Source organism: Pangasianodon hypophthalmus, chromosome 6, assembly GCF_027358585.1.
Source record: "Pangasianodon hypophthalmus isolate fPanHyp1 chromosome 6, fPanHyp1.pri, whole genome shotgun sequence".
In the NCBI taxonomy this organism is placed as follows: domain Eukaryota; kingdom Metazoa; phylum Chordata; class Actinopteri; order Siluriformes; family Pangasiidae; genus Pangasianodon; species Pangasianodon hypophthalmus.
Window position 1 is genome coordinate 17,862,014 of NC_069715.1, and position 14,316 is coordinate 17,876,329.

A 14,316-nucleotide genomic window follows, 5' to 3' on the forward strand; every position below is an offset into this window, starting at 1 on the left:
AAAAGAAAAATAATAAATAATAATAAATAAAGTCTCATTGATTTTGAAGAGAGGTGCCTTGTGTCTCTGTGTTTACAGTTAAACTGCCTGATCTTGATACTGTGCTCATAATTTGGGTTTAACTGCAACAGGATATTATTACTGGTGGCCACGGAGATAATATCCTTGTAAGACTTAATAAGATACACTAAGCTCAACTTATTGGTTGAAGAATAGTTGACCACACGTTGAAATATTAAGTTTGCAAAACATCCCCCTCTGAGCTGATCAATTTAATCTGAGTAAGTAGCTAATATCCTAGAATGGACACAACCGCTGTTCTAGGAGGGTCTTCCGGGTTATCAAAATGAATATTAAAGTCTCCAACAATTAACATTTGTGTAAAGAAACAACCAGGTTTGAGATGAAATAGGCAAATTCACAAAGAAATTCAGAATATGGCCCTGGGCATCTGTAGATAATAAGTAATGGAATTGACTGGGTACACTTATTATTGTTGTTACATGCTATGTTAGTATGAAGAACTTCAAACACGTCGAATATTTTATGTCCAGGTTTTTGTGTGATTTTGTGTGATTATCATTATAAACAACTGTGACACCGCCTCCTCTGCCAGTTAAATGAGGCTGATATACTGTATATAACTGTACCCAGGAGAACTAGCTTCATACTCATTTAGTTTAATCCACGTTTCTGTTAAACCCATACATTAAATCCTGATCCGTAATAGTTTCATTAACAATAAGTGATTTAGATATAAGAGATATAATATTTAGCAGTCCTAGCTTCAGATCAAAGGTGCTGGCTGTGCATTCAGTATGATCTAATTTTATGTTAATTAGTTTATTATTTCTACATTTTTGTTTAGCTCGGTCAACAGACATAGTCTCACTATGATGGAAGAGAAGACTCAGTGAAGCTAGCAGATAGTCGGTTTAGTCTGCTTGTCTGCTCCCTGGCCTTGGCTCTGGATTGTCATCAATTAACTAGGCCTGTTCTTTATGCTGCAAAAAAATGAGAGCAGCACCTTCTTGAGTGCGATGGATACCGTCCCACCCTCAAAGGCCAGCCCTGCCCTCAAAACTAGGGCAAGACTTTCCATACAGAAACTATGCTGCTCTCACTCTTGCTAACCCTCTCTAGCGTTTGGATGTGCACCTCTAATGCTGCAATCTTCTCCGTCAGAGAGCTAACTAATAAACATTTAGGACAAATAAAGCTATTACTAATGACTGAAGAAGAATGTCTAAACATCCTGCACCCAACACAAGCTCAATGTTTGACATGTTGTTTAATGTACCTTAGTCGAAGATTAGTTGATATTATTTTACATGGATCTGGCGTGGATGCCTCCACTTGCTGTCTTTAGACAAAAAAACAATAGTGTTCTTCGAAAAAATTAAAATACAGCAGAAGGTGAAAACATCAAAACGATAGCACAAAATTATTGATGAAAAAGAAACAGTGTAGTTTAAATGCTGGGAGGCAAGAAACTCCCAGCAAACAATTAGAAAACAGGAACCACGTTGTGTTGCACCATATGATGTGGAATAAACCATGACTCTGCCTGCTTCTGCCTGGTCTGTCAGTCAAAATCCGATGGTCAGAAACCTACCACTAGTTCCAATAGCTTTCTGACACACACACCTTTCCCTCACTCTTACATATACTCTTTTGCTCTCTGTCTCTCTGTCTCTCTCTCACTCTCTCTCACACACACACCTTTCCCTCAGTCTTACACAATCTCTTACTTTTTCCCACTATTACACACAGACACTCTTCTAACACAATCTCAATCTCACCCGTACATAATCTCTCTCTCACTCACTCACTCACTCACACACACACACACACACATGCCCACACTTTTCTTTCTCCTGCCTGAGATTTAAATGACTGTTAAATTTCTGTACTCCATACGTTATAGATCATATTTTAGGTCAGTTTTTATTTACCTGTTCCCTGCAATTTTATTTCATTAATAATACCCTTCAGTACTGTATGTTTAAGCTTGTCAGCTAACTAACAGCTAGAAACTAAATCTTTCAGGATGTGTATGAACTGGTAGTCTTTTTGTATTTTTATGTGTATACACATGGTTTAGGCAAGATAATGTCTGTTATAAGAATTAAAACAGCATTTTAAGTATTTGGAAGATAAAAATATGTTAAAATCTAGTATTTATTAGCACTCATATGCAAATAAAGCTACAGGATCTGGGCCACATCTGCCTTGGATAAGCAAAGGTTTAAGGTACGGAGCTGGGCCAGTGTTGGTCTAACTGTAACTGGTTCAGTGCCACATTAGGCCAGACATAAAATGAGTCCTGGTTCTGTGCCTGATCTGGGCTGAATATAATAAAATTAAAGGTTGAGCTAGGCCAGCACTAGCCCAAATTCACATCAGACGTACAGAACATATCTGTGCTGGTTTTGGCCCAGTGTGCAAAAATAGGCAGGGCAGAATCTGTTTGCCAAATTTGTTAAAAATCTATATTCTGAAATTATATATTTCTGTAAAGGTGCTTTATGACAATGGTGATTGTTACAGTTTTTCTTGATTGCTTAAGCACATTTCTTGAAACTATGATTCATATTCTCAAAACAGTAAACACAAATCCATAACGTCTCACCCAATTTCCCAAACATCCTATTTTCAGGTCAAAATGAAGCTCTACACCCAAACTCATTCACTCTTGCTGAAAAACCAAACTTTGCCCTCAGACATCACACACAAGCCCTCAAAAACACACACACTACAACATAGTCTTACACACTGGTGCAATAAATTCAAAACAATATTTCCCAAACTGGTAAGTTATGTTGCTTGGGGTTCCCCCCTCAAAAACCTTTTCACATGATGAACACAAAAGACACAACCAATTTATACATTGGCACATTTTTATTCATTCATGTACTACACAGTACAAAAAAAAATTATTCTGCCTCAGCATCCCGTCTTTGGTCTGGGTCAGGCCAGAGAATCTCGTCCACATCACAGGCTATATTGGCCCTAGCCAGACAGCGGGGGTAAAATCCTCTTGCCTGATCCACCCCTGGCAAGCATCTACTGATATGTCTAGGCAGGCTTCTTCCATGGCCTGGAAGAGGTGAACACGGATATAAGGTTCTCGGTCATACACTTTCCACCGCCATGCCGAAAAAACTCCTCTATCGGGTTTAATAAGGTAGAGTATGCAGGCAGAAAGATGTTTGAAAACCTCGGGTTATTGGTAAACCAGTCACGAACCAGAGGAAGCTGACGTTATCCCAAACAACGTAGTGAGGCTGCTCTGGCTGCGCTGGTTCCCTTTGGTCCAGCTGGATCATATGCTCTCTTAGACCGTCAAGGAAAGCGAAGAGGAGCATAGCGTTATAGGGTCCTAGAATGGCATGGCGGTGGAGAACCCCTCGTTGGCTGATGGCTGCGCACATAGTGACATTCCATCCGGAACCGGTGCTTTCGGAGGATACGATCAATTGTGGAGAGGCTGATAAAGTGAAGTGAAGTGAAGTAACTGTCACACATCCTTTTTACAGGAAAAAATGGAAACTTACTTAAACTCTATCTGTATGCGAGGCAATTTGATGCATTTCTTTATTACAGTAGCATAGTGCAACAGTGTATGTGTTGTCACAGCACAGAGTACAGCACTCAAAAGTTACTGCACAGAGCAGTCTTACTGTAAGTACACCGACCTGTTTTCCTCCCTGAAGGTTCTGATGATGGAGGTGACAGTGAAGCGACTCAAATTTGGCTGTACTCGTTGCCCAGCCTCCCTCATAGTCATACCATGGACAAGGACATGGTCAACTAAAGTGGCTCGAATTTCATCCGAGACTACTTGTCTTTTTGCCCTTGCCCTTCCCCTTCCTTGTTCTCGTCCTCCTTCTCCACCTCCTCCTCTCCCTCCTCGACCTATTCCTTCATTTCTCTGTGGATCCATTGTTCCAAAACTCAATGAACTGATTCAGGCCCTTTTATCTATCTATTGAAGGATCCGATTGATGTGTGTTCAATTTTGACTCTTAGTGTTTTCACCTGGGGAATTGTGTGCTAATTGAGCTCAACATGTGCTGACTTGAGTGAACAGTATTGAATGCTAGTGTTTTCAAAATGACCACATGGTGTACGCAATAAGAAATTAAGGGATTTGTGTATAGAGTTCTGCAGTGACAGCTCAACAAATCTGACTCATGTGTCAAAACAGGGGAGTAGTGTTTAGAGTTTAGGGAATTGGGGGTGCTTTTTGATAAATGGGGTTATGGTTTTGAAATTTTAGTTCAAAAGAATGGTTATAGTGTTTTAGCAATCGAGAAAAACTGTAAAAGCACTATACAAATAAAATTGAATTGAAATGAATTGAATATGTGGCACACATCCTGGTATGTGAAACAAGAAGAATAGGCAATAGAAATATGGCGGGGACTTTAAAAGACTTGCATGTGGTGAATGGCCAGTGGTAGAAACTATAAAAAATTTTTCCAAGGACAAAATAAGCTACAAAGCACAATAACCTTAATGGGAATAACACTATAGAGTTTGGATCTTTTCTCAACAGAAACTGAGATCACTGACTGAGTGACAGTGTTAGTAAGCACGGAGTGAGATTGCATACAAAGATAAGAGAGATATCAAAGAGAGAAGGAAGGAGATTCGGGGTGATGCGTGTGATTCCCGTTGCGATTCCCGTTGAGCTTCAAATTACACAACACAGTAAAACTTTGAAAGAAATAATAGTGAACACTATCTTTTCCTGTCAGATGTACAGTCTTACTTGGAGTTATCTTTAGTTTGTCACAAGTGCCGTTGCAGCCTTTGAAGGACTGTGTTTGGTGCTGATGAATGACAATACAGCACGAGAAAGAGCAAGCATCTTATATGGTCCATCCCGGACCATATAAGAGAGAGCCAGCAAAGGCTGGTGAATACAGTATAATATACGAGGTGATGTATAGTCATCTTTCGTACTTCTGGATGGTGTAAAAGTACTTAAAGGTACGCTCTCCTATCCGTACTTACAGTCTTTTATTCGTCCATTTAATCTGTCTATCCTTAAAAGCTTGATCACTATGAAGACTGTATAACCAAATAAGAAGACCAAATAACCAAATGGAGGATCGGTGCTCAAGAGATTGACAGGTAAGTCTGTCATTTTCTGATCCTCCCTCCTACCCTGTAACTTATGACATATTATACAGCTGTGAATCAGACTGCTGATACACCTCTTCCCCATGACGATCCAGAAACCAGCTGCTCTTACAGCTCCTTCGGTAAAGTGCCAGCCTTGGTGATAAACTTTCTCGTGATAGTGTCTGATAAGCAGGAAGATGACATGATGTCTTCCTGGAATTATGGTTGGATGAGTCTCCTTTGATGGAAGTTGTGCTCTTGACAACTGCCCTCCGACTCAAAGTAAGACTTGAGAATTGATAAAGGGGCAGAGTTTGACAAGGGGGCTTCGCTTTTGAATAGGCTGTCCCCTTTGGATGCTCCAAATTTCCTCTGAATAAGTCTCTGTCTGAACAGCAAGGATTTTAGTCTTTGCATCATCCAATTGAACTACGCTTGTGTGAAGGAATGGGCAATATGTGAGAGTTGTGCCACGGCTCTGGAGGCTGATGTCCAGCTTGAAAACCTTTCAAAAGTTTATTTCCAAGGTTTGTGAGAGGTGCGTTACACATGTTATTACCTCAGGTTGCAATTCTGTATCTGATTGAGTTCAAAGGCTTCCTCAAGTGGTTGACAGATTTGTGGATGAGAAAGGGCTGTTGGGCCACTGAGCCATGTTGAGAAAGTAAGCTGATTCTCTGACACAGGTCTTGTTCCATGATCAGCTGGGTTGAGATCAGTTTAAATGTAGTGCCGGTTGATGTTTCTGAGTTGAGCATCTGATTCGTTGCACTGTTGTTAACATAAACATAGAAATGCCTTGATTCTTTGATATAACCAAGCACCACTTTGCTGTCGGTGAAGAATTTCATGTTCTTCAATTACTTCTACAATTTCTACTGCCAGGACAGCAGCACAGACTTCAAGTCTTGGGATGGTAAGGTCAGGTTTAAGAGCCAGTTTTGTCTTACCAAAGATGAACCCAAGTTCAGTCTGTCCTTGAGCATCTGTGACCTTTAGGTAGGCAACAGCAGCGATGGCTTTAGTTGATGCATCACAGAATATGCAAGCTTCATTTTCCTGAGCTTGTGAGAGAGGAATTGATGTGTAAGCACTCGAGATCTTCACCACTTTCAGATCCTGCAGAGAGGTACACCACTGTTGCCATTCCTCGAACTTGTCCTCAGAGATTGGTGCATCCCAGTCACAGACAGCAGTGGTCAAATCTCTAAGAATCTTTTGGCCTTGAGCACTCACTGGAGCAGCAAAACCAAGTGGGTCAAATAGGCTATTGATGGTTAATAACACACCACATCGAGTGTAGGGTTTCTTGACATCAACACCTTGTAAAGTTAGTGTGTCTGCAACAAGATACCATCTGATGCCTAGACTTCCTTGAATGGGGGAAGGTCTTGGAATCAAGGTCCTGTAAGCCTTTAGCAAGATCGCCAGCTGGGAAAGCTTTCATAACCTCCATTTTGTTAGATGAAATTTTATGGAGCTTGAGGTTGGATTGAGCCAGCATATCTTGAGCTCCTTTCAGCACACTGAGCCATGACCCACTGACCCATGACCCATCCTAGATCTAATCATTGGGCGTAAGGTGCATTGTGATGACTGATCTCGTACCTTATGCACATGGATGATGTCTCTGCCAAGCAACAGATGAATCTCTGCAGAATGGTTAAGAGGTGGGATCTTGTCAGCTATAGCTTTAAGATGAGGATGACTGTGTGCAGCTTCTGATGTTGGGATTTATCCCTGTTGTTAGAGATTAAGTCACATTCAGTAAGAGTTGGCAGTCATGGCTGGACTTCTCCATCTGCTGACTCTATGATGAAACCACTTGCTTTCCTTCTAGCAGCATCTGTTGTTCCAGAGCATGTCTTGAGTGTGTATGGACAGGCATCACTTTTGATTTTGAATATGTCAAAGGAGGCTGATCTAGCTAGAGACACATTACTCTGGTCATCCAATATCACATACATCCTGAATTTCTTTTCAGAATGTCCATTTGGATAGACATTTACTGGATAGATTTTAGCACATGATTTACCATTGAGTCCTTCCCCACAGAATTCAGTACACATTGAAGTAATTACAGCTGGTGCATGCCCACTTTGCTCCCCACAATGCCCATCTGCAGGTGTAGAGGAGGCTGCCATAATCCAAGGTGATGGTCCTGCACGGAGAGCCGAGATGTGTCGATCACTATTACATTCCACACAACGCACAACAGCCTGGCAGTCTTTTGCTTGATGTGCTGTTGAAGCGCAGCATCTGAAACAAATGGAATGCTCTGACAGAAGCATTTTCACTCTACAAGTTTTTTTTCCCTGAAAGCTCTGCACTTTTTTAAGGCTTTTTTGAGGGTTTTTTTTAATCTAGATCTCCAATTGTTCTCTTGGAGTGATCTGAAGAGGGGGTGTTTTTTTTTTTTTATTTTTACCTTGGTTCTGCTAACTGAGAAGGAGGTTATAGATTTCCACAATTTGGACTGATGTGGCTTCTTACCTCTGAAGGGGACCACACTGGAAGTTGAGAGGAAAAAGCTGGGCTCATTCCTCATCTCTGCATGTCATTTTCACAGGAAGGAAAATATTTTTGGACATATTCCCCAGCGTATTTAATTGACTGCTGGATTGATAGAGTGACTTCTTCCACCTAGTGAGTCACAGTCCCCTGATTCACAAAGTGCCTCATACACCTCTGCTTCTGCTAAAGCAGCCTCAGCCTCACACTCCTCCTTGACAGCATTCAATGTGGCCTCTATGACTTCTGAAACTTCATGACTTCATGCTTCATGCTTTCCCTACTTGCATTTCAATCTCACGCTTTGCATAGGCTGCTCTTTTGTGTGCTGCTTCTGCTTTGGTACGGGCATGTGCTGCAGCTTTGCTGCTTGCATGATCTTCAGGAAGACGACGAAGAAGATGATGCAGCACATTCTGACCTAACCTGTAGGCCTTCAGGATCAATGCTTATGGGGTTGGAGTCTGACATTTTTGCTGAGAGGGGAAGACATATCTCCGGTTCACTTGGTATCTTGAAATATCCTGTCTTTTTACTCTTCTGCCCTCACTATGTGTGCAGGTACATAGCTATGCAGTGAGCTAAACACTCGTCCAAAAGGATTTTGGAGTAAGTATTTAAATAAGAATAAACATGTCTCAAAATACACCCATTTCCAATTGTAAACTTGCACAGACAAACATAACAGTATATACTGAAACACTTTTTAAACTTCAGACTGTTGTTTTTATCTATGAGCTTTCTTTGGTGGAGTCTATCTTGCTGTTGCAGTGCCCAGGAATTACTCTACTGCGAGGTTACTGTGGACATGGATTCCTGCAGCATGGCTTTAAGGTATACCGCACACCAGTTACTGAACCCAAATAGGAATATCTATTTGGCAAATGAACTTTGCCATAATACTGGAATATTGTGACCAAAGCGCTACATACATCACTCTTCAAGGCACAGTTTTATCCACTCATTTTATACTGCCATCTCTGTTCCAATATTTTGGTGTAAAGCTGAAAGACTGTTTCGTACTGCCATTAAGTTAACTTTAACAATTTGTCAGTGCTTCTTCGCTCTGAGTTTTCCCTGTTATCCTCTGTGTCCTTGAGTCCAGGTAAAGCTGCATTATTTAACGCATGCTCTGTGAATAACAAGGCTCTGCTTTTGTCAGACATTATCACAGAAAAAAACTGGACCTTGTGTGCTTAACAGAAACATAGTACAAACAGAGTGATGGACTCATTGTTAATCAAATTACTCGTACTGGTTATGGAATGTTTGATTTCCCACAATTCTCTGGCAGAGGCAGGGTATTATGGTGATTCATAACCTACAACACACCATAAGCCCAGTGTCAGTACCACAGTTTTCTTCTTTTGAGTGCCTTGTTCTGAGTATCTCTGCCCCTCTCACTACCATCATCGCTACAGTCTATAGACCTCCTAAGACTAATGAAGCCTTCTTGTCTGAATTTGCTGTCTATGCTATGCCTCAAGTTTAAAAGAATTCTTATTTTGGGGTAAAATACTCTTTTATTTACCCATCTTGGAACTGTCTTTGGTATCTCAATGACTGCTTTAAATTGGTTTAGATCTGATATCTCAGATTGCATGCACTTTGTCTCTGAGTGGATGCAGGTCAGAAATGGGTTCAGTTTGCTGTGGCGTCCCTCAGGGTTCAATCTTGGACCCCTTATTGTTTAGCATTTAAATTTTTCCTCTTGGTCAACGCTTAATATCTTAGTATAATATATATCTTAATATCTTAGTATAATATATATCTTAATATCTTAGTCTTTTTTACACAGACGACACACAGATTTACATTCATTCTAGACCTGGTGATAATGTGGCAGTTACTTTTCTTTCACATTGTATTTCTGAGATAAAAATGTGGACAGCTCAAAATTTTCTCTGTCTTAATAAGAACATTCAGTAATAAGACTGAAGTAATATTTATTGGCTCTCCTCACCAGCTTCGTAAAACTGGCTGTTTAAATTTAACCTTGGATTGCTCTGCATTGGAGTTTCAAACAAAATTAAAAAACCGAGGAGTTGTTTGATGCAAGTTTGTCTTTTGATCCACATGTGCAGAATACTGTTAAAACATCCTTCTTTCATCTCAGAAATATTGCAAGATTGCGCCTTATGTTATCCATCTCTGTGGCTGAAAAGCTGGTCAACACTTTTGTCTTTTCTTGCATTGATTATTGCAATGCCTTCCTTGCTGGGGTCTGTAAGTCTACAATAAATAAACTACAGTATGTGCAAAATCAGCAGCTAGAATCCTGACTAATTCCAGGACAAGTGAGCACATCAGTTCTATTTTGATGTCCTTGCACTGGCTCCCTGTCAGAGTTTGTGCAGATTTTAAAATACTTATGCTTACATACAAGGCTTTGCATGGTTTGGCTCCCCAGTATTTGGCTGAGCTTTTAACTCATTACACCCCGAAACGTGATCTCCACTCCTCCAATTCTGGTTTATTAATCGTCGCTCAGACTCGTTGCGTATTATGGGTGGGGTCTTTTCTTCTTATGCTCCAAAACTGTGGAACTCACTGCCATCTGATCTTAGAGAAGCACAGTCTTTTGGTGTATTTAGAGCTTCTCTTAAAACTTATTAGGATTGCTTTTATTTGATTACTTTGTTTTGTTTTTAATTATTATTATTTATTAATTATTAATAAAATACAATTCAGTTATTAATAATTGACTTGTATTTTATTATTAACTGTTTTCTGATACATGTCTATATACACTTATGTAAAGCGCCTTGAGAGGCCTTTTTAAAGACGCTATATAAAATAAAGTTTATTATTATATTAAGTTTATTATGTTTATGTCATGCATCCATCGCGATTTGTTTACCAGCATTTACCATCCTCAGATGGATGGCCTGGTCGAATGGTTTAATCAAACCCTTAAACATATGATTTGGAAGTTCATACTTGAGGATGGGTATACATGATAATTGGGATAAGTGGCTTGAACTCCGTTTGCTATCGTTTGCCCGAATAAGTGGTGTGCAAGGAGCTCACGGCAATGCTCGATATGGGGGTAATCCAGGAGTCCTACAGTGACTGGTCGAGTCTGGTGGTCCTGTTTCCCAAGGCAGAAGGTATGGACTGATTCTGTGTGGACTTTAGAAAAGTCAACGTGGGATCTAAATTTGACCCATATCAAAAGCCCCACATTGACAAACTGCTCGATCGGTTAGGTGGGGATCACTTTTATTCAACACTAGATTTGACAAAGGGATAGTAACAGATTCCCCAGCAACCCATGGACAGAATCCTCCATTTGCACACTGCCTACGCCGCTACCTATCTCGATGACATTATTATTTACAGTAATGATTGGCAGCGACACCTTCAGCATCTGGGCTTCCACTTGGGCCAAGGGCAGGGCCTATTTCCATAGGTTTGTGCCTAATTATTGCGATGTCACCAGCCTGTTGGCTGATCTCACTAAAAAGGGAGTGCCAGATCTGGTCCAATGGACGGAGCCATGCCAACAGACTTTTATTCAGGTGACTTCTCTCTCCCCTTTGTTTTGCAGACTGATACATCAGACAGAGGTCTGGGGGCCGTGTTGTCCCAGGTGGTGGAGGGGGAGGAGTGCTGCGTGCTGCACATCAGCCACAAGCTCTCGGTGCAAGACAGTAAGTACAGCACAATCAAGAAGGAGTGTCTGGCCATCAAGTGGATGGTCCTCACTCTCTGATGCTATCTGTTGTGTCTCATCGCAGCCAATTAAGTTCAAGGTGGTCCACAGGCTGGGGGCACAGATGGCTGTGTGCTGTGGCTGTGGTGGATTTCCTCTCTCGGCATGGGGGGATTTAGTCGGCAGCAGGTCGGACAGCTCTCAGACCTAAATTGGGCAGTGAAGGTATGTGGAGGCAGGGGCATGGTCAAGTGCTGGTTTGTTAGTGGAGGGCCGAGCAAGGAAAAGTGAGTGGTAAGGACCTACACCTGTGCGGGATATTGCTAATGAATGTTGTCTGTTTCAGTCAGTGGCGGAGAGACAAAAGCCACGAGAGAGAGAGCTGGGGAACACACAGCTGTGTGTATGCATGTGTTTATTTATGAGCCTAGTCAGATAAAAGTGCTGAAAAGCAAAGGAAAAGAAACCAGAAGAATAAAGAGCCCCCTTTTGAGCTGCCTGCCTACTGTCTCCTCATTTCCATGTGAACCCGTTAGAGTGTCACACTATGCTACCATGTGTGCCCAGCATACAAAGCCTTTCCTGCTAGAATGGCAAACAACAAAGTACACTTAGCTCTGAAACCTGGTATTTTAACAGATGGCTCTATTCATTTGGTCTGTGAAAAAAAAATTCATCACTGCTATGAATTTCAATTTTTTTTCTCATTTGTGTATTTTAAAAAGTAAAAAAATGAATAAAATATATAAAAAAAATATGAATTATATTTAAATACACTTAGAACTGTTTGAACAGAGCTTGCAAAAGCAACTTAAAAGTCAACAGAAGTCCCATCATACCAAAACTGTACAGTTAAGATAACAAGAAACTCATATATTAATGCATAATCTCAGAGTTTACAAGCATTGCAAATATTTCAGTCAGTTACTTTCAAATTCAAATGCTTATACATACATATACACACATCCATACGTCTATACACCCCTGTTAAAATGGCAGGTTTTCGTGAAGTTAAAAAAAATGAAACTAAAATAAATCATGTCAGAACTTTCCCCACTTTTAATGTGAAATTGTAAAGTATACAAATAAAGTGAAAAATGATCAGAAACTTTTTTTTTTTTTAGGGAAAAAAGAAAACTAAAATACTTACAATAATCTAGTTGTATAAGTGTGCACAGCCCTAAACTAATACTTTCTTAAGAACCTTTTGATTTTATTACACCACTCAGTCTTTTGGGGTAAGAGTCTATCAGCATGGCACATCTTGTCTTAGCAACCTTTTCTCACTCTTTCTTCCAAAAACATTCTAGATCCATCAAACTGTGAGGGCAGCCCTCTTCAGGTCACTACACAGATTTTTAGTTGGATTCAGATCTGGGCTCTGGCTAGAAGCTTGAAGAACACTGATCTTCTTTTGGTTAAGCCATTCTTTTGTTGAATTGGTTGTATGCTATAGGGTCATTGTCTTGCTGAAAGGTGAAATTCCAGATACTAGATTCTGGCAGATACCTGAATGTTTTGCACTAACTTGACTGGAATTTGTAGCTATGCATGATTCCATCCACCTTGATAAAAAACCCATTTCTGGCTGAACTAAAGCATCTGTAAAGCATGATGCTGCCATCACCATGGGTGTGATGTTCTTTTGGTGATGTGCTTTTTTCACACCAAACATATCTTTTGGAATTATGGAATTATAATAGTTTTTGGAATTGTTCTCATCAGACCATAACATATTTTGCCACATGGTTTAGGGTGATTTAGTTGGGCTTGGAGGTTTTTGTGAGAAAGGGTTCCATCAAGCCACCGTATCCCATAGCTCAGACATGTGAAGAATATGAGAGATTGTTGTTACATGCAATTGGTAATTAGTACTTGTCAGATATTCCTGCAGCTTGTTTAAAGTTTCCGTAGGTCTCTTGGCAGCCTCCCTGGTAAATTTCAGAAGGATCTCTTGTTCTTGGTGATGTCACTGTGGTGCTCCATTTTCTCCACTTGTTGATGATGGTCTTCACTTAATTCTTATACGTTATGGAAAAATTTCTAACATGATTTATCTTAGTTTCTTTTTTTTTAACTTCACAAAAACCTCCCATTTTAACAGGGGTGTATAGACTTTTTATATCCATTGTATGCGTGTGTATATACATATCCTCTCTCTCTCTCTCTCTCTCTCTCTCTCTCTCTCTCTCTCTATATATATATATATATATATATATATAGAGAGAGAGAGAGAGAGAGAGAGAGTGTAAAAGTGTTTTAGTGTTTTTTGGGGATAATGCCAAAAGTCATTTCACTAATTTTGAGCTTTGCTCCTCTTGGCCTCTAGTGCCGCCATTATGTCAAAATTCAAGATATTTTTATGCTCATGAATGTTGAACCATTTGGTCTAAAGATTAAATTATTTTTCTACATGAATCATTGGGTCTTTGGACCACATGACAATTTTCTGTTTTCTGCTATATATAATTTTAATGCAAAGTTTATTAAACCCTGGTTATTTTTTTTTTCAATGTGAATGAAATTTGGGTCAGATGATTGTGAGACTTCAGTGCATAAAAGTTATAGATGGTCAGTAACACAACAGTAATAACGATGGCAAAGATTACATGGTAGCCATTGATTGATTGCCAAAATTATGTTTCCTGTGGGAAGCGCAAAAATGCATTATTTGACCACTAGATGTTGCTACAGTATCAAAAGTTTCATAAGCTCACTAACAACTATTCAATCGTCTGACATAATATCACAAGTCTTTATTTCTCTGTTTCCACAGAAAATGCTGAAGTCAAATCAAATATATATATATATATATATATATATATATATATATATATATATATATATATATATACATTTCTGTAATATTGCATGACGGCTATTTTTCTTTTAATGAAAGGCATTTTAGTTTTTATTTAAATCTGACAAATTTTAACAAACATGTCTTAGATTATCTTTAGACAGTGGATCCAGAACATGTGCACTTTAGACTGTCAGCTGGTACTACATTTTCTGAG